The sequence below is a fragment of the Schistocerca serialis genome, chromosome 3 (assembly GCF_023864345.2).
Source record: "Schistocerca serialis cubense isolate TAMUIC-IGC-003099 chromosome 3, iqSchSeri2.2, whole genome shotgun sequence".
Classification (NCBI taxonomy): Eukaryota; Metazoa; Arthropoda; class Insecta; order Orthoptera; family Acrididae; genus Schistocerca; species Schistocerca serialis.
The window spans coordinates 186981750-187008803 of record NC_064640.1 but is presented as its reverse complement, the minus strand read 5'-3'; positions in this window follow the sequence as shown (position 1 = coordinate 187008803).

Genomic DNA, 27054 nt, shown 5'->3' with positions numbered 1-27054 from the left:
GATTCGAACCTGCGACCGTAGCAATTGCGCGGTTCCGAACTGAGCGCCTAGAACCGCTAGACCACCGCGGCCGGCCAGAATTAAGAGATCAGTTTTTCGAAACCCCGTAATTCTCACACATTGTGACGCTTAAGTTAGAAATTTGGCTCGAAGATGCGTACATCCTTCCTCTGTAATGGTGAAGCGAGTGGCGCCCTGCGACGTCACCCTGTGGACGGCCATTCTGTCAAGTGCCACCGTCGTCTTGTCATGCGATCGGAAGATCTACACGTAGCCTTTTACACAAATTTCATTCCTTATTCCATGTCTCCGCGATGGAGGTCATAAACGGATGTCCGCTGTTGATATCATAGGGTATTTTAATGAGTAGTCGAGGAAAACACTCTTGACAATTGTGGCAGATTTTATGCTGCAAAGGTAGCACTAGGAGCTGTCGACAGAAGGTATTCCAATACCAGAAACATTTACAATTCTTAAAGGTGATGGTATGACGTCATTGTCCCCCAGTTGGGCAGCAGTAGGATGGACATGCCGCTGCAGAATGCTGCTGGAGCATGAAGCGAGCGGCGACTTTGCAGTTATGGCAAAATACACTTTGTCTTTGCGCATACGTCATAAACAAGGAATAGACGAGATAAGCTGCGTAAAAAGTGACTTAGTTGACAATTACAAGATTTTTGACTGGTAAAAAGCTCACCTGGGACGATATGGGACAGTTGTAGTGGGACAAAGTTTGTGTCTCACCGCACTTCGCGTTGTTACCAAATTTATTCAAGATGCCAGATCCATGATGGCGGCCATAGATATGCCAATGTCGCACTAAAGTCATGGTGGGAAATTCAGATTTTGGCGGGAAAACAGCTCAGTTGGGCTACCTCCACTAATCTACCTCTACCCTAACCCCACCCCTCACCCCACACCTTCTACCATCTGGAAACTGGCAGAAAAATGACTAAGTCTGTGCTGGGCTGCTGGATAAGACGGAGGTAAGAATAGTGTTTATGTAAACAATTTGAGTTTCCATTGTTCAAGCACTAGACAGTAGCTCCATCCAATGTGTTCATCTTCAGGTCTGAAGACCAACTGGCTTAGTTCACACCACCTACACCATCACCACCACCACCAAAACGCGCTACTGGCACTCTCCCCCCTCTCCACCATCCCTGCCTCGCTCCACCTATCTCACTTTCTCTCATACTCTCCCTCTTCTCCCCCTCTTCCTCTCCCCCCACTCCCCCTCTCCCTTTAAGCCGGTCGGAGTGGCCGTGCGGTTCTAGGCGCTACAGTCTGGAACTGAGCGACTGCTACGGTCGCAGGTTCGAATCCTGCCTCGGGCATGGATGTGTGTGATGTCCTTAGGTTAGTTAGGTTTAATTAGTTCTAAGTTCTAGGCGACTGATGACCTCAGAAGTTAAGTCGCATAGTGCTCAGAGCCATTTGAACCATTTTGAACCCCTCTCCCTGTGGGGAAAAGGAGTCAGTGTGTGCTTAGCTGCTGTATAGAATGGAGATATATGTTTATTATGTTTTATGCAGTGCATAATGTTGTTTATTCAAACAATATCGTCCGCAGCTCGTGGTCGTGCGGTAGCGTTCCCGCTTCCTGCGCCCAGGTTCCCGGGATCGATTCCCAGCGGGGTCAGGGATTTTCTCTGCCTCGTGATGACGGGGTGTTGTGTAGTGTCCTTAGGTTAGTTAGGTTTAAGTAGTTCTAAGTTCTAGGGGACTGATGACCATAGATGTAAAGTCCCATAGTGCTCAGAGCCATTTGAACCATTTTTAACAACATTATTCCTTATTGATGGATCACTAGACAGTGGCTCCATCCAGTTTCATCATTAACTGGGATATTTTCAGTATTAGTCTAGCACTGCAGAGTCGCTCCAGCCAGTCTGTCTAATAGCCTTACATGGGAAGAATGGGTGCTGGTGGTAATAGGACAGCAAGCTAACGCCCAGGGGAGTAGTATCCTGCCAAACTACAAGTGAATACCAGCTGGAAGTGGAGAGGATATTTCCGCTATTAGTCTAGCCAATATCCCTGTATAGGAAATAATGATAGGACAACAAGCTATCACTGAAGTACAGATGAGAAGACCTCTGCTGATCTACAAGTGGATAGCTGCTAATCTGAGGAAGACAAGGATGAGTAATAACAATATTATGACAACAACCCAAACTGCACTTTTTATTCCCTTTATTGTTATTTCTTGCCCTGCCCCATGTTGGCAGGGGTGGGCAGGCAGCGGCACAAGTCGCCGCTCTTCAGCCAAGAGAGTGTATAAAATAGAACGTTACATGCATAAAAGATGGGAATAAAAGGCGAAGTTTACACGTGAGATGGAGAAACAATGGGAGTTAAAATATACAAAAAAGGGATAGCTTGAAATTGGAAGGAATTGGCAGGAGGAGAGGTCAGGGAGGAAGGAGAGAGTAAAGAGAGACGAGGGGTCAGCTGAGTAGGGGGGCCAGGAAGTGGCGGAAGGGGGTGACACTAGCACACCAAGGGGCAGGAAGCATGGATGGTGGGAAGGGAGCAGCCCAGAAAGGAGTGAAAGGACTGGGAAAGGAGAAGTGAGAAGCATAAGAGGTAGAAGAGAAGAAACAGCAGATAGGGAGGGGAAGGAGAGGGAGCCTTAGGAAGGAGGGGAGGGAATAAGAGGGTCAGAGTTGGAAGGAAGGATGAGTATTAGAGTGAAGCACGACATGCAGCACGAGGAGAAACTGGAAGTTTCTTTGGGAAAGGAGGTGGAGTATGTGGAGATGGAGAGAGGGTGGGGCACATCAGTAGTGGCAGCACAACAGGTGGGGAGTGGAGAGGAAAGGACACACCAGGGGGTGAGGGGGATTCAGGCACCAGTTGATGTCGAGGATATGGGTGTGTTCAAGGAAAAGAAGTGGATATGGAAAAGGGATAACGTCATAGAGGATCCTCATAGGGGACAGGAGACGGATATGGAAAGTAAGGTGGAGTGCATGGCGTTCAACGATTTGCAAGGCTTTAAAGAATTTAGGAGAGGCAAGGGCCAAGGCGACACTGGCATAACAAAGGATGGGACAGGTCAAGGATTTGTAGATATGAAGAATGCAATCTCCGTGACCAGCCAGACAGGAATTTCAAGAGGTGGAGTTTACCGTTGGCTTTGCATTGGACGGTGAGGATATGTGGAGTGCAAGTGAGGTGATGGTCAAGAATGAGGCCAAGGTATTTCAAGGTGGGAGTATGTTAGATAGGATGCTCATAGATGGTGAGGTAGAAATAATGGAGCCGGAAGGAGGAGGTGGTACATCATACGATGATTACCTGTGTTTTGGAAGGATTGATTCAGATGAGGCACTGGTTGCACCAAGCACTGTACTGGCTTAGGTGGGTTTGGAGGGAGCACTGGGACGTTAAAAGGTCGGACAGCGGGCAAGGAAGGCTGTGCCATCAGCATATTGAAGGAGATGGATGGGTGGGGACACATACTTACACCCGTTTAAGAGTTGTAAGTCTCATCCTAGCAAATAGAAACGTGGGAAAAATATCGTACGAAACTTCCTGGCAGATTAAAACTGTGTGCCGGACCGAGACTCGAACTCGGGACGTTTGCCTTTCGCGGGCAAGCGCACACTCCGCTGTAGAGTGAAAATTTCATTCTAGAAACATCCCCCAGGCTGTGGCTAAGCCATGTCTCCGCAATATACTTTCTTCCAGGAGTGCTAGTTCTGCAAAGTTCGCAGGAGAGCTTCTGTGAAGTTTGGAAGGTAGGAGACGAGGTACTGGCGGAATGAAAGTTGTGAGGACGGGGCCTGAATCGTGCTTGGGTAGCTCAGTCGATAGAGTGCTTGCCCGCGAAAGTCAAAGGTCCCGAGTTCGAGTCTCGGTCGTGCACACAGTTTTAATCTGCCAGGAAGTTTCATATCAGCGCACACTCCGCTGCAGAGTGAAAATTTCATTCTAGTAATATCGTACGATATTTTTTAAGAATGTAGTGCTCATTATCTTACTTGAACACAGTATCTCAAGACGAAAAAGAAATCTAACTAGCCATCTCCAGTCACCTCTAGTCTAGTCCAGCGCCATCTACGAAACCTACTGTGTACCTGAAGAGCAGGCCAGCCAGAGAGCTGCCAGTCGCAGAAGGCGCAGCTAATTTTCTACTTCCGATCGCACCCGGCACCCCTCCCGCCAGCCCCTGTACATTGCGGCCCGACTGGGGCTAACTGGAGCCCCATCACTAACACAGACTCGTCAGTTTAAAATCCCGAAACGGTGATGTTCTTTTTATCAATACATCTCGAATTTCTCGCCTGGAATGTAGATTCTTCCCGTATATATGAGTTATTTTGGAAGATAGAAGAAATCGGACCCCACACTAGTTTCCAAGTTGATAGAAGTATTGTTGCTTGTTGTGAAAATCCTGGACAACACTATGGCATAGGCTACATTTTCTTTAAGCATTATCTCATCAGGTAGAAAATATATGTTCTTATTTGTCACATCCTGCATCACAGGAATAGAACATTAAACCGATTTTTGGCTCATGATGGAATTTTAAAAGCATGCTGTACCTCTGTCACATGATGCTTCCTCACTTTCGAACTCTCTCTTAATGTAACCAAATGCTTCGCCACATAAGAAGTAGCACCCACCCACCTGGTAGCTTGTCATTGATATCAGATTGATAGGATAATTAAATAATTTGATCATGAGAACCCTTTTGAGTGGTATGTAATTTCTTTTCCTTCAGTGGAATTACACTCGCCAGGTAACCGTTACGCAGGCTCCTGTGACGTCTCTGGAAGCTTCCCACAAGCTAGGTAAACACTTCCTTTGATACCAAAATGGGTGGTAACAGTCGTCAACCAGCTTAAGACAACTAATTCTATTTGCGTTCTGTCTCTTGGTTGTCTTGTCATGCTTGGGGAAGTATGTCACTTAAAATTGTCGTATAGTACTCCCAAAGTAATCCTGTTGAAACCTGTCGGTCTATTGGAGGTCAGTAGGCTGCTTCACTCCATTCCCCATCCCCGGATTGTATGTGAACAGTTGTCACAAAGGCGCGTACGTCTGCCCGCGCCTCATTGCTGTACCACTCGTTCTGGTAGACAACTATTAATGATTCCAAACTCACAAAAGTTATCCTATCCTTCCCAGAAGGGTTGGGCGCTTAAATGCCGCTGTCGTAAATACCAGGATGTTAAACAATATGCTCCCCTCATCCCTTCTACAAACCCAAACATTCTGAGATGTGTTTACGAAATATCTCGGAAAGGCTGTCACAGTTAGCAATAACAAAATACCATTATACTGGTCACCACATCCCAAACGTGTACGAGTCTGCAGACCTAGCTTCTTCTCAGAATACAGTCCTATAGAGGCGTTGTTAGTGAGCAGATGATTCGAGAACTCCAATGCGAATCCCTGGAGGAAAGACGATGTTCTTGTTGAGGAACACTAATGAGAACTGACAGATGAAGCTGACCCCAGCAGGATTCTACTGCCGCCAACGTAAATTTCGCATAAGTACCACGAAGTTAAAATACGGGAAATTAGCGCTCACAGGGATAGATATGGGTAGTCATTTACCTCAGTGTATTTGAGAGTGGTAAAGGAAAGGGAAGGACTAGTAGTGTTACAGGATAGTCTCCACCACACCGTACGACGGCTTGTGAAGTAAGATTATAGTTATAAATTTAACCAGACTATTAAAATGTTAGTCCATCCATTTACAGACACACAAAACTCCTCTTATTTATCGAGAAAACAAAAGACACAACTTCTGCTGCTGCTGATCGTCTCTCTGTAGAAATCTTCGTATCAGCCCCTGCGTTTCTCATTGCAGTCACTTCACGAGACGTATGTGAGAAGTTGTAGTACGTTCATCCACAATGCTTACAAGAAACGGTACAGACCTCACCTCTCAACTTCCCCAGTCGTCTCAGTTTCGCTTACCTGCCGTATTCTCACGAATCAGTCTTCGATATATAGCACTTGAATCCATCTGATTTCGACGAGTAACGAGAAAGAGATACCGCCCAACCTCCCCCCCCCCCCCCCCCCCAGGCAAGTTACAGACCACCACTAATTCTCTCGAAATCCCATAATACTTCGACAGCACTGATCTATTAGTCAGAAGACCGTCTAATCCTCCTCCCATCGCTGACTAAGCAGAGGGCTATCACAGCGAGAAACATAGCACACTAACGTACAGGAGGAAATTCATAACCATGCAGAGCGAAAAAGAGTACCTATATTAATAAAATTTTCTCGGGCTTCCAGCCGCGCCAGGTGGTTAAAATCCCACGAGCTTTCGACCGAGCTCTCCTCAGTCATTGTCAAGTGGTAAGACTGACTGATGTGTCGCCGTGGCCGTATCGTTATATAGTCGCACTGCTGGTTGTGACGTCACTAGTGCTCTCTTCCACGCCATACTCGCCATATCGTTGTTGTTGTGGTCTTCAGTACTGAGACTGGTTTGATGTAGCTCTCCATGCTACTCTATCCCGTGCAAGCCTCTTCATCTCCCAGTACCCACCGCAACCTACATCCTTCTGAATCTGCTTAGTGTATTCATCTCTTGGTCTCCCTCTACGATTTTTACCCTCCACACTGCCCTCCAATGCTAAATTTGTGATCCCTTGATGCCTCAGAACATGTCCTACCAACCGATCCCTTCTTCTAGTCAAGTTGTGCCACAAACGTCTCTTCTCCCCAATCCTATTCAATACTTCCTCATTAGTTATGTGATCCACCCATCTATTCTTCAGCATTCTTCTGTAGCACCACATTTCAAAAGTTTCTATTCTCTTCTTGTCCAAACTATTTATCGTCCATGTTTCACTTCCATACATGGCTACACTCCATACAAATACTTTCAGAAATGACTGCCTGACACTTAAATCTATACTCGATGTTAACAAATTTCTCTTCTTCAGAAACACTTTCCTTGCGATTGCCAGTCTACATTTTATATCATCTCTACTTCGACCATCATCAGTTATTTTGCTCCCCAAATAGCAAAACTCCTTTACTACTTTAAGTGTCTCATTTCCTAATCTAATACTCTCAGCATCACCCGATTTAATTTGAGTACATTCCATTATCCTCGTTTTGCTTTTGTTGATGTACATCTTATATCCTCCTTTCAAGACACTGTCCATACCGTTCAGCTGATTTTCCAGGTCCTTTGCCGTCTCTGACAGAATTACAATGTCATCGGCGAACCTCAAAGTTTTTATTTCTTCTCCATGGATTTTAATACCTACTCCGAATTTTTCTTTTGTTTCCTTCACAGCTTGCTCAATGTACAGATTGAATAACATCGGAGAGAGGCTACAACCATGTCTCACTCCCTCCCCCACCGCTGCTACCCTTTCATGCCCCTCGACTCTTATAACTGCCATCTGGTTTCTGTACAAATTGTAAATTGCCTTTCGCTCCCTGTATTTTACCCCTGCCACCTTCAGAATTTGAAAGAAAGTATTCCAGTCAACACTGTCAAAAGCTTTCTCTAGGTCTACAAATGCTAGAAACGTAGGTTTGCCCTTCCTTAATCTAGCTTCTAAGATAAGTCGTAGGGTCAGTATTGCCTCACGTGTTCCAACATTTCTACGGAATCCAAACTAATCTTCCCCGAGGTCAGCTTCTACTAGTTTTTCCATTCTTCTGTAAAGAATTCGCGTTAGTATTTTGCAGCTGTGACTTATTAAACTGATAGTTCGGTAATTTTCACATTTGTCAACACTTGCTTTCTATGGGATTCGAATTATTATATTCTTCTTGAAGTTTGAGGGTATTCCGCCTGTTTCGTACATCTTGCTCACCTGATGGTAGAGTTTTGTCAGGACTGTCTCTCCCAAGGCCATCAGTAGTTCCAATGGAATGTTGTCTACTCCGGGGACCTTGTTTCGGCTCAGGTCTTTCAGTGCTCTGTCAAACTCTTCACGCAGTATCGTATCTCCCATTTCATCTTCATCTTCTTCCATTTCCATAATATTATCCTCAAGTACATCGCCCTTGTATAGACCTTCTATATACTCCTTCCACCTTTGTGCTTTCCCTTCTTTGCTTAGAACTGGGTTTCCATCTGAGCTCTTTATGTTCATACAAGTGGTTTTCTTATCTCCAAATGTCTCTTTAATCTTCCTGTAGGCAGTATCTATCTTACTCCTAGTGAGATCAGCCTCTACATCCTTACAATTGTCCTCTAACCATCCCTGCTCAGCCATTTTGCACTGCCTGTCGATCTCATTTTAGAGACGTTTGTATTCCTTTTTGCCTGCTTCATTTACTGCATTTTTATATTTTCTCCCTTTATCAATTAAATTCAATATATCTTCTGTTTCCCAAGGATTTCTACTAGCCCTCGTCTTTTTACCTACTTGATTCTCTGCTGCCTTCACTACTTCATCCCGCAAAGCTACCCATTCTTCTTCTACTGTATTTCTTTCCCTCATTCCTGTCAGTTGTTCCCTTATGCTCTCCTTGAAACTCTGTACAACCTCTGGTTCTTTCAGTTTATCCAGGTCCCATCTCCTTAAATTCCCACCTTTTTGCAGTTTCTTCAGTTTTAATCTACAGGTCACAACCAATAGATTGTGGTCAGAGTCCACATCTGCCCCTGGAAATGTCTTACAATTTAAAACCTGGTTCCTAAATCTCTGTCTTACCGTTAGATAATCTATCTGAAAACTGTCAGTATCTCCAGGCGTCTTCCATGTACACAGCCTTCTTTTATGATTCTTGAACCAAGTGTTAGCTATAATTAAGTTGTGCTCTGCGCAAAATTTTACCAGGCGGCTTTCTCTTTCATTTCTTAGCCCCAATCCATATTCACCTACTACGTTTCCTTCTCTCCCTTTTCCTACTACCGAATTCCAGTCACCCATGACTATTAAATTTTCATCACCCTTCACTATCTGAATAATTTCTCTTATTTCATCATACATTTCTTCAATTTTTTCGTCATCTGCAGAGCTAGTTGGCATATAAACTTGTACTACTGTAGTAGGCGTGGGCTTCGTATCTATCTTGGCCACAATAATGCGTTCACTATGCTGTTTGTAGTAGCTTACCCGCATTCGTATTTTCCTATTCATTATTAAACCAACTCCTGCATTACCCCTATTTGATTTTGTGTTTATAACCCTGTAGTCACCTGACCAGAATCTTGTTCCTCCTGCCACCGATCTTCACTAATTCCCCACCACGCTCCGATCCGTAGAACGCCAGTTCTCTTTCTTCTGATAACGACATCCTCTTGAGTAGTCCCCGGCCGGAGAACCGAATGGGGGACTATTTTACCTCCGGAATATTTTACCCGAGAGGACGCCATCATCATTTAACCATACAGTTAAGCTGCATGCCCTCGGGATAAATTACGGCCCTAGTTTCCCCTTGCTTTCAGCCGTTCGCAGTACCAGCACAGCAAGGCCGTTTTGGTTAGTGTTACAAGGCCAGATCAGTCAATCATCCAGACTGTTGCCCTTGTAACTACTGAAAAGGCTGCTGCCCCCCTTCAGGAACCACACGTTTGTCTGGCCTCTCAACAGATACCTCTCCGTTGTGGTTGCACCTACGGTACGGCTATCTGCATCGCTGAGCCACGCAAGCCTCCCCACCAACGGCAAGGTCCATGGTTCATGGGGGAGACTCGCTATATATGGTAATGTTTTCATCCCGCGTCCGTCGCGCCTGTTTTAACCACGCAATGGCCGGGTCCCAGGCTGTGCTGAGCTGCAAACCGCCATCCTTGTTGATGGTGTTTTCAGAGGTTTTTATTTCAATAGCTTCTTTTGTGACGCTATCCCAAAATCCCTTCGTCCTCATAACGACAGATGTTTCGTCGAAAAGAACTCGGTGTCCATTTTCTAAGGCGTGTTCTGCCACTGCTAATTTTTCTGGATAGCATAGGCGTAAGCATCTCTCGTGTCCCGTTGTGTTTTATTAATTCATATCGCCGCGAAACCATGCATTTATACAGAGTACCTATATGTATCCCAATGAACGCTATTTTCGCGTATCTTATCTTCGTCGTCCTTATGCGAAATGTACGTTGGTGGCAACAGAATCCTTCTGCGATAGCCTCAAATGCCAGTTCTCATTAGTGTTCATCGAAAAGAACATCGTCTTCCCCCAGGGATTCCCATTCGCGTTCTCGAGTCATCCGCCCACTAATTTGACGGGAGGCAATAGGACTGTATTCTGGTGGAAACCTAGGTCTGCAGAGTCTTACACGTTTGAAATATGGTGGTCAGTATGCTGGTATTCCGTTATTGCTAACTCTGTCAGCCTTTCCAGGATATTATGAAAACACATCTCAAAACGTTTCGGTTCATAGGAGGGATGAGAGGAAACATGTTTCCAACACCCTGGTATATGCCCCAACGACATTTAAGCGCCCAGTACTTCTGAGAATGATAGAACACCTTTTGCGACTCTGGAATCATTGATAGCTGCCCGGCACGGCGAGTGGCTGGGAGCCGTACACCTCTGACGCGCGCGAAGAGGTTTGCGACGCGATGGCAGTTGTTCACATGCAGTCCGGTGGCGTCGTGGGGCTGGAGAAGAGAGAGACACTTCCTGCTGCCCTCCATAGATCTACGGGTCTCAGCAGGATTAGTTTGGAAGCAGTATACCAGAACTCTAAGTGACTTCCTTTCACAAGCATGACAAGACAACCAAGAGACAGAACGCAAATAGAATTTGTGGTTTCAGCTATTTGACGACGGTTGCCACTCATTTTGGTATCAGAGGAAGTGTTTACCTAGGCAGCGAAAAGCCTCCACAGACGTCAGGAAGCGTGTTTAACGGTTACATGGTGAGTGTAATCCGACTGCAGGAAAAGAAATTTCTCATAATGCAAAGGGGCTCTCATGATCAACTTAATTAATTATCCTATCAGTTTCATACCAATGATATGCCGCAGGGCGAGTGCATGCGAGGGATAGAGTGCCATGGATATGATTCGGGAGTTGGAATGTTAATCAAGCGTGTTTTTGTTGTGGTGAGATCTACTACGGAACGTAGACAGGGCGAGATGAACAGCGTAATAAAATCAGCTATATTATCGAATTTATGAAGTGACACGTAGTATAAACCTGATATTTACAACTTCTCTGTGCTGTTAACTTAAGAGGCCTCGTATGTGGCGAAGCATTTAGTTACTTTAAGAGAGGGTTCAAAAGTGAGGAGGCATCCTGTGATAGAGGTACAGCATGCCCTTAGAAGTCCGTCATAAGCCAAAAATCAGTTCAATATTCTAGCCCTGTAATAGGATGTAACAGATAAGAAAAGAAAATTTTTCTACCTCACGAGAGAAGTCTTAGAGGAAATACAGCCATAGTGTTGTCCAGGATTTTCACACCAAGCAACGATACTTTTATCGACGTGAAAACTCGTGTATCGTCTGATTTCTTCAATCTTCTAAAATAAATCGTATAAACGCGAGGAATCTTCATTAAACACGAGAAATTCGAGGTGTATTGACAAAATAATATCACCATTTCGGATTTTTTAAACTGAGGGATTTACGTCAGGGATGGGGCTGCAGTTAGCCCGAGTCGGTTCGCAATGTACAGCGGCTGGCGGAGGAGTGCTGGGTGCGGTCGGAAGTAGAGAATTAGCTGCGCCTTCTGCGAACGACAGCTTCCCGGCTGGCCGGCTTTTCAGGTACACAATACGTTTGGTAGATGGCGCTAGGCTAGACTGGGGGTGACTGGAGATGGCTAGTCAGATTTCGATTTCGTCTTGAGACACCGTTTTCGCGTAAGATAATGGCACTACATTCGTAAAACATGATATATTTCCCATGTTTCTGTTGGCTGGGATGCGAATCAAGACTGGTAAGTAGGTATAAATGTGTTACGTTCTCAAATTATGTTGCTGCAGAGTTTCCCCTTCTCATGTCAAAATTTCATCTTTTATCGCTGTATTTTATGTATGTACCGTTTTTCTGTGTTGTTTTATGTAGTCTGTTGGCTGAAGAGTGGCGAATTGTGCTTCTGCCTGCCCATATGGGGCAGGGATATTTTAAGTAACAACAAAGGAAAAAGAGAGGCACAGTAGCTTAATGTTGCCCATCTCCTCTCCCTCCAACTTAATTCCCATCACTCTGTAATTTTTGTTTCCCTCCACCTCTAGAATGCCTACGATTGTGTATGGCATTCTGGACTCCTTTTCAGGCTCCAGACCTACGCATTTCCTATTAACTTCATCCATCTCATTGCCTCCTTCCTCTCCCACTGTCCTTCCTATGTCACCATCCATAATACCAATTCTTGTACCATCTATCTTATCGCAGGTGTGTCCCAGGGTTCCGTCCTTTCTCCTTTCCTTTATCTCCTGTACACCGCTGATATACCCAAACCGCCCCTTTAGAATTCTGATGACATCACCTTCCTTGTCCTCTATATTACCCGGCCACAGTTCCAGCATTCCCTCCAAACTCACCTAGACCAGATTAGTGCTTGGTGCAACCAGTGGCTCTTTCGATTTAATCCTTCCAAAACCCAGGCAATCATTATAGAACGTACCACCCACTCCTTCCTGCCCCATGATTTCTACTTTACGATCTGTTACCGTTCTGTCCACCTTACTCCCACGTTGAAATACCTTGGACTAACCTTTGACCAGCACCTCAACTGGACTTCCCATCTTCTTACCATCCAATGCAAAGCACACAATAGTCTCCACCTACTGAAACTCCTGTCTGGCCAGACATGGGGATTGCATCCTTCCACTATCCTTCATACCTATGAATCCCTGATCCATCCCATTAGCCGGCTGGGGTGGCCGAGCGGTTCTAGGCGCTACAGTCTGGAACCGCGCGACCGCTACAGTCGTAGGTTGGAATCCTGCCTCGGGCATGAATATGCGTGATGTCCTTAGGTTAGTTAGGTTTAAGTAGTTCTAAGTTCTAGGGGACTGATGACCTTAGAAGTTAAGTCCCATAGTGCTCAGAGCCATTTGAACCATCCATCCCATTATTTTTTATGCCAGTGTCACCTGGATCTCCACCCCTCTTATATTTTATAAAGACCTCCAAATCCTTGAATGGCATACACTCCACCTGACATTCCATATCCATCTCCCATCCCCCATGAGGATCTTCTAAGATCTCATCCCTTTCCCACATCTCCTTTTCATAGAACACATCTCTATTCTCTACACCAACTTCCGCCTTGATCCCCCTCACCCCCTGGTGTCTCCTTTCCTCTCCACTCCCTGAGTGCTGCTGCGCCTCTATGGTTGTGACCCACGATCTCTCCAGCTCCACAACCTCCACCTCCTCACCCTAGGATGTACTTTGCCTTGATACTTATCCTTCCTTCCAACTCTGACCCTCCACTTCCCTCCTCCTTAGGGCTCCCTCTCCTTCCTGTCTCCCACTACTGGATCCTCACTCCACCCCCCCCCCCCAATCCCTCTCACTTCTCTTTTCCCAGTCCTTTCTTTTCTTCCTGGGTTTCTCCTTCCCTATCCTCACTATTTCCTGCCACTTGGTGTGCTACTGGCCCCTCCCCCCTTCCACCCTTCCTGCCCCCCTTCTCCTCCACCGACCCCTCTTCTCTCTTTCGTCCCTCCCACCTCTCATCTCCCCTCCCTTTGCAGGTCCTTCCTATTTTAATCCAGTTACTCTCTGTCATCTTTTGGCGCTCGCCATTTCTTATGTGAGTGCAGTGTGTGTTCAGTGTCATCATCCCATACCGTGAACGCCGTTTTTAATTGTGCTATTCATGTCGCCAGTGTTTATGTGCTTCATCTTCATCGAGTGTCATTTTAATTACATGTGGATTTTATTGTAAACGTCTCTTATCAAACTACCCCTTTTCCTTGTATTTCAGCTCCAATTGTTTCCCCTTCTAATGTGTAAACTTCATTTTTTATCCTCATATTTTATGTATGTACCATTCTTTTGTAATATTTTATATAGTCTCTTGACTGAAGAGCGGCGAATTGTGCCACTGTCAGCACACCCCTGCCCACATGGGCCCATGTGGGCAGGGGTGTGAAATAACAATACAGGAAAAGAAAGAGGGACAGTGGGTCATTGTTCTAATATTATTATTACCCATCCTTATGTTCCTCCCAGCAGCAGCTATTCACTTGCAGACCAACAGGAGGCCACTCCCTTGTACTTCAGTGATAGCTTGCTGCCCTGTCATTATTTCCCATGTGGCTAGATTAAAAGTGAAAATATTCCCTCCAGTTGCAGCACATATTCACTTATAAATTGGCAGGAGGCTACTCTCGTCTACTCCGGTGATAGCTTGTTGCCCTATTACCGTCAACACCCATCCTTCCCATAAAGGGATACTGGATAGACTGGCTGGAGCAACTCCCCAGTGCTAGATTTATAGCGAAAATATTCACCCCACATCTAGGAGTTGTTGACGAAACTAGACGGAACTACTGTCTAGTGATCGATCAATGACAATTCAGATTGTTTAAATAAATCATATTCGGCATTGATTACAAAATAATAAAGACTTATGTCCGTACTTTTCAGCAGCCCAGTACAGACTGATTCCTGTCCCTCAGCAATTTCAAAATGGGTTGTGGGGAAGGGTGAGTGGGGAGTGGGATGTGGGGAGTGGGGGAGAGCCAACACCGCTTCTGGTGGTGGTAGTGTTGTGATCTAGCTCAGTTGGTCTCCGGACCTGAAGGTGAACACCCGTACCAGGTCGGGTTGACGGAGGAGATAGAGAAGATCCAAAGAAGAGCGGCGCGTTTCGTCACTGGGTTATTTGGTAACCGTGATAGCGTTACGGAGATGTTTAATAAACTCAAGTGGCAGACTCTGCAAGAGAGGCGCTCTGCATCGCGGTGTAGCTTGCTCGCCAGGTTTCGAGAGGGTGCGTTTCTGGATGAGGTATCGAATATATTGCTTCCCCCTACTTATACTTCCCGAGGAGATCACGAATGTAAAATTAGAGAGATTAGAGCGCGCACGGAGGCTTTCAGACAGTCGTTCTTCCCGCGAACCATACGCGACTGGAACAGGAAAGGGAGGTAATGACAGTGGCACGTAAAGTGCCCTCCGCCACACACCGTTGGGTGGCTTGTGGAGTATCAATGTAGATGTAGATGTAGATGTAGTTGGAGCTACTGTGAAGTGTCTGATCAGTGGCAACTAAAATTGTTTAAATAATCAATATACTGCACTAAATACAAAATAAAGACTTTTTCCATCCTATCAGGCATCCCAGTGTTCAATGAGTCCTTTTAGCACCAATTTCGAGATGGGGTAGGCGAAGGTGGAGGAGGGGACAGGGGTGAAGCTAGGTTGGAGGAGGTAGCTCAATTGGTCTATTTTCACGACAAAGTTTTGAATTTCCCACCATGACGTCAGTGGGACGGTGCCACGTATATGGCTGTCGTCTTGTATCCACTACCATGAATAAATGTGGCAACAACAACACAGTAGTTCGATACACACTTTGTCCCACTACTGGCAGTGTGGAAAACTTGAACCAGTTGCGACTGCATTACTACAATATCTGTAGGTAATTTGGTTGTCTTTACTATTCCAAGTCGTGTTGACCCAGCATAGTGACTTTATTGTTACTGATGACCATTTGGTCCGTTGAGGAAGTGCCATTACCTCTTTAATTACCCTGTCGGCGAGGTAGCAAGACTAGTGTGGCAGGTAAGGGTTTCAAACAGAGTACACGAGAAGAGATTAATACTGTGCATGCTGGTGCAAGTAACTTTAGCTTGCGTATGGGTAGTGTTGGGCAAAAAAAAAAAAAAGAACTTTTGCGGAAGTACGGTGCATTTTCATCGAAGTAGCTGGAACTATGTGCAATGTGTGATCCATCTGTTTTTAGGTAGATACAGCTTGATGAAGAGATACTGCGTGAAATTACAGACGAGCGTGCTGAGTGTGTGCATCAAAAATTCAGTTAAAGAATTTCGATGGATTTTGAGACTTACCTTTAAGAGCAGGTTCTTTACAAGACTATACGGTCAAATGTAGCACCAGGAAACATCCTTACCTGTAAACAGAAATTAAACATGTGAGAGCACAGTTATTTCCTCCATGTTAAGACTAATGTCGAGTAATAGATATGTTCAGTAAAAGTAGTTGTTTCCTTTTTCATTTCGTAAAACAAGAAACTTAGTTAATTATATTTGTCTAGGTAGATAAATTGATATCTTTTCATAGATCTTTTGTGAAGCAACACTTAAGTATAAAGAACGTGCCAAAAAATCCAAAATACATATTTATGCAAGGACAGTTTGTTAAAGTTTCTTCCACAGATCATTAATGAAATGGCTTTCAACCGGAATGAGTAAAAAATCATGAACATATTTTATCTAAAAATTAATATTAAACTTGTCGCAAATATGTAAATGTACATACTTTGAAGTGCATAAGACTGTTCTTAGGCAATAAGTGTGGACAGACCTCATCAAACAGAAAACAGTTTACAACACTTGATATAGAGACCGCGTTACTATATAAGAAGTGGTTAGAAGTCAGGTTTTACGCCACACTCACGTTATTTGATATTACTAATAATACATACATCAGTTAGTTTTATTATGACTTTCGTCAATGGTGTAGAAGGAGTTGGCGACCAGTAATTCTTTTAGGCTCATCTGGAATTCTAGTTTATTAATAGCTAAATTATGTATGAAGGGTGGCAAGTTACTGAGAATACATGTTCCTGAAGAATGGATGCACTTGTGGACTTTATATCTTTATGTAGATTATTCATATTGCTCATACTGATTTCATGAAAAGGGCAGTCGGTTTGAAAAAGTGCTACCGTATATTAATTATGACAAATTTTGTTAAGAAATAAGTATACTGGAGAGCAGTTCCTTAAATATGCACTGCAATACGTTGTTGAATTCACACGTCAGCTAAATTATATCACATGCTACAGGACCCGAAATAAATGAGCTTGGATTGTTACCCAAAACAGTCATCCCGTATTACAATGTGGAATGAAAGTAAACGAAGTATGCACGATTTGTTTGTCCCATCACATATGTCGGGCGACATTCACATTGTAATTATACGTAATCTCAAGTCACTCAGTACGGCTGCATTGTCCTGAGGAGCATTTTAACGATAATTTGTAGGCCGAATCGCAGGCACGGAACTAAAGCCAGGACGATACGACTTTACTGAATAACATTCAATGAAATATAAAACCGCGTCTGCGTGAAAATGCAATATCGCCGGCGAAGTCGTATTTTCTGCAAAAACAGACTCTGTGGCGGAAAAAGACCACACGAATAAACAGCTGACAGTGGGTGGTAAATTCCAGGAGCGCGACTGTTTTCCATTTGCAGTGGAAATGATCAACTGGCTCTGCCGCCGACACCGCTTTGTTGTTCCTTCTTCCGCGTGGCCACACCACCGCCCATCTACAGCAGTTGCATCACCTTTGCCAGTGTCATACAAAATCTATAAACACAAAATCAAAGGCTTTTCTGCGTTCATTTCTCTCTCTCTCTCTCTCTCTCTCTCTCTCTCTCTCTCTCTCTCTCTCTGTGTGTGTGTGTGTGTGTGTGTGTGTGTGTGTGTGTGTGTGTCTGTGTGTGTGTGTGTGTGTGTGTGGAGCTAAAGGAGATCGATATTTTACACCTGTAAGTCGCATGTTGCACTTTGACGTTCGATGCTACAGAACAATGAGCAACCACTATTTGGTGTCATGGCAGAAACACGTGCAGAGCGACGCAGGTGATGCACGTCTAGTATATTTTGAAGCCAAGACGTTATTACAGCAAGCCGCGTGGTAGTGGTAATGGACATGACAGGCAGCCGTATGGTTTCCCTCTTTATCCACAGATATATTTAAGGAGATGGGACCTGGATAAACTAACTAAACCAGAAGTTGTACAGAGTTTCAGGGAGAGCATAAAGGAACAATTGACAGGAATGGGGGAAAGAAATACAGTAGAAGAAGAATGGGTAGCTCTGAGGGTTGGGTGGTTGGTTGTTTTGGGGAAGGAGACCAGACAGCGAGGTCATCGGTCTCATCGGATGAGGGAAGGACGGGGAACGAAGTCGGCCGTGCCCTTTGAAAGGAACCATCCCGGCATTTGCCTGGAGCGATTTAGGGAAATCACGGAAAACCTAAATCAGGATGGCCGGACGCGGGATTGAACCGTCGTCCTCCCGAATGCGAGTCCAGTGTCTAACCACTGCGCCACCTCGCTCGGTGCTCTGAGGGATGAAGTAGTGAAGGCAGCAGAGGATCAAGTAGGTAAAAAGACGAGGGTTAGTAGAAATCCTTGGGTAACAGAAGAGATATTGAATTTAGTTGACGAAAGGAGAAAATATAAAAATGCAGTAAATGAAGCAAGCAAAAGGGAATACAAACGTCTCAAAAATGAGATAGACAGGAAGTGCAAAATGGCTAAGCATGGATGGCTAGAGGACAAATGTAAGGATTTAGAGGCTTATCTCACTAGGGGTAAGATAGATACTGCCTACAGGAAAATTAAAGAGACCTTTGGAGAAAAGAGACCCACTTGTATGAATATTAAGAGCTCAGATGGAAACCCAGTTCTAAACAAAGAAGGGAAAGCACAAAGGTGGAAGGAGTATATAGTGGTTCTATACAAGGGCGATGTACTTGAGGACAATACTATGGAAATGGAAGAGGATGTAGAAGAAGATGTAATGGGAGATACGATACTGCCTGAAGAGTTTGACAGAGCACTGAAAGACCTTAGTTGAAACAAGGCCCCGGGAGTAGACAACATTCCATTGGAACTACTAACGGCCTTGAGAGAGCCGGTCCTGACAAAACTTTACCATCTGGTGAGCAAGATGGATGAGACAGGCGAAATAACCTCAGACTTCAAGAAGAACATAATAATTCCAATCCCAAAGAAAGCAGGCGTTGACAAATGTGAAAATTACGGAACTATCAGTTTAATAAGTCACAGCTGCAAAATACTAACGCGAATTCTTTACAGACGAATGGAAAAACTGGTAGAAGCCGATCTCGGTAAGATCAGTTTGGATTCCGCAGAAATTTTGGAACACGTGAGGCAATACTAACCCTACAACTTATCTTAGAAAATAGATTAAGGAAAGGCAAACCTAGCCGGCCGAAGTGGCCGTGCGGTTAAAGGCGCTGCAGTCTGGAACCGCAAGACCGCTACGGTCGCAGGTTCGAATCCTGCCTCGGGCATGGATGTTTGTGATGTCGTTAGGTTAGTTAGGTTTAACTAGTTCTAAGTTCTAGGGGACTAATGACCTCAGCAGTTGAGTCCCATGGTTCTCAGAGCCAGCTAAAAGGAAAACCTACATTTCTAGCATTTGTGGACTTAGAGAAAGCTTTTGACAATGTTGACTGGAATACTCTCTTTCAAATTCTAAAGGTGGCAGGGGAAAAATACAGGGAGCGAAAGGCTATTTACAATTTGTACAGAAACCAGATGGCAGTTGTAAGAGTCGAGGGGCACGAAAGGGAAGCAGCGGTTGGGAAGGGAGTGAGATGTTATTCAATCTGTGTATTGAGCAAGCAGTAAAGGAAACAAAAGAAAAATTCGGAGTAGGTATTAAAGTCCATGGAGAACAAAAAAAAAAAAAAAAAAAAAAAACGTTGAAGTTCGCCGATGACATTGTAATTCTGTCAGAGACAGCAAAGGACTTGGAAGAGCAGTTGAACGGAATGGACAGTCTCTTGAAAGGAGGATATACAAAGAACAGCAACAAAAGCAAAACGAGGATAATGGAATGTAGTTGAATTAAGTCGGGTGATACTGCGGGAATTAGATTAGGAAATGAGACACTTAAAGTAGTAAAGGTGTTTTGCTATTTGGGGAGCAAAATAACTGATGGTGGTCGAAGTAGAGAGGATATAAAATGTAGACTGGCAATCGCAAGGAAAGCGTTTCTGAAGAAGAGAAATTTGATAACATCGAGTATAGATTTAAGTGTCAGGAAGTCGTTTCTGAAAGTATTTGTATGGAGTGTAGCCATGTATGGAAGTGAAACTTGGACGATAAATAGTTTGGACAAGAAGAGAATAGAAACTTTTGAAATGTGGTGCTACAGAAGAATGCTGAAGATTAGGATGGGTAGATCACATAACTAATGAGCAGGTATTGAATAGAATTGGGGAGGAGTTTGATGCACAAGTTGACAAGAAGAAGGAACCGGTTGGTAGGACATGTTCTGACGCATCAAGGGATCACAAATTTAGCACTGGAGGGCAGCGTGGAGGGTAAAAAGCGTAGAGGGAGACCAAGAGATGAATACACTAAGCAGATTCAGAAGGATGTAGGTTGCAGTAGGTACTGGGAGATGAAGAAGCTTGCACAGGATAGAGTAGCATGGAGAGCTGCATCAAACCAGTCTCAGGACTGAGGACAAGAACAACAACAACATTCGTAGCCAACTTGTGGCACATCTTGTGTGTCTGGAGCGTCTCCTCCGTCCGAAGCGCTTGGGCCCTCCAGTCTCCTGTCCACGTGGTATTACGATTTGAGCTCAGTAACATAAAAAACAGCAGAAATTGCTTCACTCGGTTATTTAAGGCGCCGTTGAAAGTATCCACGGAAAAAGGCTTATCCACGGGAATTAGTGCTATATTCATACCACTCCCCCAGGCTGCGCGTTACTGCTTGTTTTTCTTGCGCCCTTGTCCCAACAGGCGCAGTGTCGGCGTGGTTATTGACGGATGAGGCATGATTAGTTTAATGGGTGGCTGGGTGTCCTTCATGTCGCCACCAGTTACCCTTACCTGCCCACCCAGCCTCCTCCTCCCGGGACGGAATACTAGTACTCCAACTTTCTGCGTGTAATGTCATTTGTGAAACCGGGAGGAAGTTTTCTAAACATCTGCGAATCGTGTAACTGAGGCGAGACTTGTTGCCAGTCCGGTTTTCACCTACCATTACAGGCAAACTAAGGACCATGTCTAACCGTTTCTCCAATAATTTCTCGTGTACTGTTCCTCTTCTTTCCTCTTTTCTGCTGTTCATTTTATTCGTTGCGCTCTCTTACATGTTTTACCTTAGAATATTTCTCATTACTGAGTGATTTTATCCCTATATTTTGCCCTCTCTGCCATTACTTACTTATTTAGGCCGAAATCAGCATTCTCACGTTTGTTGCGTTGAATAAGCTCGAAAACGGATCCACCCTTTCGACCGTCGATCGAACAATAAAATGACTAACATTGAGGTAAGTGATCAGTGAACAGGAAATAAAAATGAAAATAAATACTCCACAGGTGAAAGATCACTAGACTGGTTGGAAAATCTGTTCGATTTCATGCAGATTAAATGAAAGGACTTGCCCCTATTCTAGCAGTAGTTTATTACACGTTACTGGTGCAACGAAACGTTCCAACACAAGAGACAGATGTCATTCCGATCTGTAAGAAGGGTTATATTTAAAAACTATGGTAAATATACTGCAGAATAACGTTATGTGAGCTTTTTGGAGAACGAAATTCCCTTTTTACGAATCAATATATTGTATTCATGAAGCAGCATTCATGTGAAACTATGGTAGCTCTGTTCGCTGATAGAAACCAGAGGGCGATAGATACTGTATATGCGTCCATGTGGATGTCGTGCTGCTTGACATCCGTAAGGTTTTCGACACAGATTCGCTCTGGTGGTTTGTAAAGTAGTAAACACAAAGATACAGAATGTCAGATCAGTCCTGCGACCGAATTTTTACCTTAACAGCAAACAGAACTTACCACGCTATCCTCAGTGGGTAGAAATTGCCCGATGCAACAGCAGATACGGGTGTACCAAAAACTGTTACGATCATGATTTGTATATTGTCTACTGGATGCCATCGAGGGCTCTATAAATCTTCACGAAAAAGCTGTTGAATGTAGGCACGTGGAACGCCAGTAAATGGTTGCGAAATGTTTTATGTCTCTATGTTCTTACTCGGATTGCAGACAACATTCTAACGCCGGCCGGGGTGGCCGAGCGGTTCTAGGCGCTACAGTCTGGAACCACGCGACCACTACGGTCGCAGGTTCGAATCCTGCCTCGGGCATGGATGTGTGTGACGTCCTCAGGTTTGTTGGGTTGAAGTAGTTGTAAGTTCTAGGGGACCGATGACCTTAGAAGTTTAGTCCCATAGTGCTCAGAGCCATTTGAACCGACTTTCTAACAAATCGTATTAATGAGTTTTATTACAAAAGCAAAAGAAACAATACTTAACTTCTACAGTTACACAGAATCGTCGCAAGCAAAGGGTGACATACGAAATAACGAGTCTTCTTTAGTATACACAATCACAAGTCAGAGCTTTATAGAATGTACAACCAAAGAAATTGGTGTTGACGCTTCTATACAACTGTCTAGTCGTGAAGCTACTACTGAATTGGGCAGCTACCTTTTTTTGTGTGCGTAAGGTTTCGGTACAGTTTCACCGGTTGCTGACAGTCTTACTGTGTTGGTGGATGGTAGAACAGTTCCATTTGACAGTGATGCCATTCTAGAGACATTACAGGAGTGCACTTTGAAGGTGTGGCGGTGGGACTTGAAGTCCCATACCTCCCTCAGACGGTGGAAGTTCAGGCTGCAGGCAACAGGTAACATAGCGATTTACAACATTAGGTATCACCACGGCCAGTCTGGTGTGGCGCTTGCGTCCTCTTCACATAGGGGCCGCTATTGTCGCGTTGTCGTGCTGGAGATAGGTCGGTCAGCGTGCAAGTGCCTGACGTCTTCTCACAGCCTTCTCTTCGCTATCGTTCCCGACAGGGATGCCCGCGCATAACATTACGTCGTAAAAATATGCAGTAAGACCAACAGCTGAACGACGCTTCGAGTGGTGACTAACACACATAAATGAGCTAATCTTATTACCTTTAATAGGTAAAAAGAGCTGCTGTCTGGTTACACCATTGACCATTATACTATGGAAACAATAACAAACATATAATCATGTCTAAGAGTATGCGAGTGGAGAGGTGAGAGGTAGAACAACTACATAAAACTTAAAGGACAAACACGTGCCAGAAGAATGTTGAGGAAATGAAATTCACCTACGGTGGTGATGGCCTGCAAAACCTCCTTCCTACACATTCCTGAATACTTCTCTTCGTTTCTGGAAACCTACCATACAGGATTATGAGGAAGAGAGAGGGAAGATTCATAGAAGACCTGTGGGTTTCGTCACGAATTCGTTTGGTCAGCGCAGAAGGAACTCCGATCCAGTAACAAACTTTACTGGAGGGATGTTCTCGGAAGACGCAAACAAGGTATCACTTGTGTCGATACAAGAGGGAGGCAGCGGAGGGGGGACCCCACAAATACAGTGTGGTAACAAATAAACTTTCGCTACTTGGGAGGGCCCCGTGAGAAACGAGAGATCGTACGACAACGAAACTTCGCAGAAACTTTTGTAAGGACATGCGCAAGAGACATAACGAATAAACTGTTGCAAAAAATACATTTTAATTTCCATGTGAGAGAGTTCAAATCTAGTGATTTTCGTGGCCACGCAGTTTGCTTCGATCGGTCAATGATTCGGTTTTCTTCAAATGTGTTGCGGAGTAACCTGCACGAGGCCTTTGAGGAGGAGCTCTACTGTGTGTCATAAACTTGAGTCCAAAGTACGTCTCTCCCGCAGAGCAGTGACCACATGTTGGCGAAGCTGATCAGAGGAACGTTTGCCTTCGCGCCTTTAACGCTGCATGTCCTTGGCCTTTGTGGTCCGAGTTCCTTACCAGTAACGGCGCCAAACGGCAGTTCATGACACCAGCACCCACAATGCAAATTCTACATCGCAAAGTCTGAACATCACTCGTATAAAGCTGGGTAGCCATGCACCAAACAAATACTGGCTCAAGCAGGGAAAGTTTACTTGTAATTACCCTGTGTATTTAGAACGACTTTAAGTGCGAGTTTCGTTTAGTTTAAACGGATAATGTGAAGAAATTTCTGAAGAACACCGGTAACTTTTAACAATTATAGCTGCCCAATTATGACACCGATTTTGTATTTTTTTAAATGGAAACGTAAGTTTCTCTGTGGGGTACATGAAAGTACCCTCCCTGTACGTGAACCCTGGGCAACATCAGAAATGACTAAACATTTCCTGACGGCTGATTCTTTAAGTTTCAAAAGCGGTCACTCTATAGGGTATTTCATAACACTAGTTTTGACAATCATATCTATCAATGTAGAGCGAATACCTGCAGCAAAATATGAACTCCTTTAAAATTTTTGTCATGAATAACAGTGTGTGGCCGAGCGGTTCTAAGCGCTACAGTCTGGAACCGCACGACCGCTACGGTCGCAGGTCCGAATCCCGCCTCAGGCATGGATGTAGGTGACTTCCTTAGGTTAGTTAGGTTTAAGTAGTTCTAAGTTCTAGGGGACTGATGACCTCAGAAGATAAGTCCCATAGTGTTCAGAGCCATTTGAACCATTTGAATAACAGTGTGATGGCTTGCGTGTTCAGGAGACTCGAAGAGATAACCACTAAAAAGATCTAAGGCAGCAGTAACGAATCTTTTGATGGAGAGGCCTCAACCACATTACGGCAGTGTAGTATTTTCCAATCCCGGCCGAATAACGGAAAACCTAAATTAGGATGGCCGGACGCGGGTTATGTCCGTCGTCCTCTCGAATGCAAGTCCAGTGTGCTAACCACTGGGCTACCTCGCTTGGTAATCTGAAATATTGTAAGGATTTTGGACGGTAACTTGTGCTGGGAACTAATTGTTAAGAAGAAAAATCGATATGTTGCAGCCATTCCGAATTAATTATCATTGAAGTTAGCCAATTAGGCGTTTGCGCTCGCAAATTTAAGCAGCGTGTCAGTGACTGTGTCGCCAAACGTGTGCTACAAAAATTTGACATGGTGAGGTAGTAAGGATCGAACCCGAGCCAACGGCTGAGCAATCTCGTGCACTATCACGAACACAATGAGAACAACTAGCACTTATTGTATCTGGGGGGGGGGGGGGGGGGGGGAGGGGCGGGGAGGAGGAGGCTGCTCGTGTTTCCGAGCGCAACGGCGTGACTGGCTAGTTTCAATGCTATTAACTCGGAAGCGGCAAAACGCATCGCGTTTTTGCCTTAACAATTATTTTTCAGCACAATCTATCCTGTAATGCCCGTAAGTTGTCAGCACACGGACCGTGCATCCGAACGTTGACCGTTGAGCGTGCCACCGAGTGAGGTGGCGCAGTGGTTAGACACTGGACTCGCATTCGGGAGGACGACGGTTCAATCCCGCGTCCGGCCATCCTGATTTAGGTTTTCCGTGATTTCCCTAAATCATTCCAGGCAAATGCCGGGATGGTTCCTCTGAAAGGGCACGGCCGACTTCCTTCCCTAATCCGATGAGACCGATGACCACGCTGTCTGGTCTCCTTCCCCAAACAACCAACCAACCGTTGAGCGTGCCGAGTTTCTGACGTCGTAGCGTGGAGTAGCACGTTCGGGAGTCTTTCCGAACGTGCAGAGCAATATCTAGCATGACAGATACTCTGAACGTGCGTCTGATCGTTGATCAATGAGATGGTACAACGTCACCTACGTCACACGCACGCCGTCTCCCTTCAGTGTTTGCAGATGACACGGTTGTCTACAAGAAAGTAGCAACATCAGAAGACTCGTACGTACTCCAGGAGGACCTGCAGAGGATTAATGCATGGTGCGACAGCTGGCAGCTTTCCCTAAACGTAGATAAATGTAATATAATGCGCATACATAGGGGCAGAAATCCATTCCAGTACGATTATGCCATAGGTGGTAAATCATTGGAAGCGGTAACGACCGTAAAATACTTAGGAGTTACTATCCGGAGCGATCTGAAGTGGAATGATCACATAAAACAAATAGTGGGAAAAGCAGGCGCCAGGTTGAGATTCATAGGAAGAATTCTAAGAAAATGTGACTCATCGACGAAAGAAGTAGCTTACAAAACGCTTGTTCGTCCGATTCTTGAGTATTGCTCATCAGTATGGGACCCTTACCAGGTTGGATTAATAGAAGAGATAGACATGATCCAGCGAAAAGCAGCGCGATTCGTCATGGGGACATTTAGTCAGCGCGAGAGCGTTACGGAGATGCTGAACAAGCTCCAGTGGCGGACACTTCAAGAAAGGCGTTACGCAATACGGAGAGGTTTATTATCGAAATTACGAGAGAGCACATTCCGGGAAGAGATGGGCAACATATTACTACCGCCCACATATATCTCGCGTAATGATCACAACGAAAAGATCCGAGAAATTAGAGCAAATACGGAGACTTACAAGCAGTCGTTCTTCCCACGCACAATTCGTGAATGGAACAGGGAAGGGGGGATCAGATAGTGGTACAATAAGTACCCTCCGCCACACACCGTAAGGTGGCTCACGGAGTATAGATGTAGATGTAGATGTAGTACAGAGTTGTGAGGCGCCATATTGGCATTCATTTCAACCTATACGTATATATGCCGTTTCTGAGCACCAGAAAATTGAGAATCACTGGAAAACGCGTTGTTAACTGTGTGATTCGTTCCAATAAAATAATGAGAAACATCATATTCGTGGCAAAAGAATTATTGTAACTTGCGTATTATGAGAGTATGCTATCTGAAGGCAGCGACACACTGAAGATCCACCCAAAACGCATTTATCTTGGTACAATTTGTTATAACTAAATTTCAGTTAGTAACATATCTACGATTAAGGTTTTCAGCTAGCGGTAACATGCTATGATCAATTACTTAGAGGGTATTGTTGGTTTAGCGTAGTGAATAGCGTCACTGATCCATACGACGGTATATATCATGGATGTAGTTCGCGTCTCCACTATTCCAATTCTTTTTCCTAACATTTCAGTTTTTGTTAGGTTCTGATAGATTGTTATTAGTTTAATATAAGTATATACTATAATATTTGATGTTATGTAAATATAAGTTCACCTTTTTCTCTAGGATGACTTTGTTCGATTGGTTTAATCTACAGAACAGCTTGCGCTACTTGTATAAAGATATTCTGTTCCTTTTCCTTTTACGCTTCGTAATTCACATGTTGCAAAGATTCTGTTGAAAGGAAATGATCTTACGGCCTTGTTGGCTGGGAGACCTCATGCGGGGTGTTCGGCCGCCGAAATTGC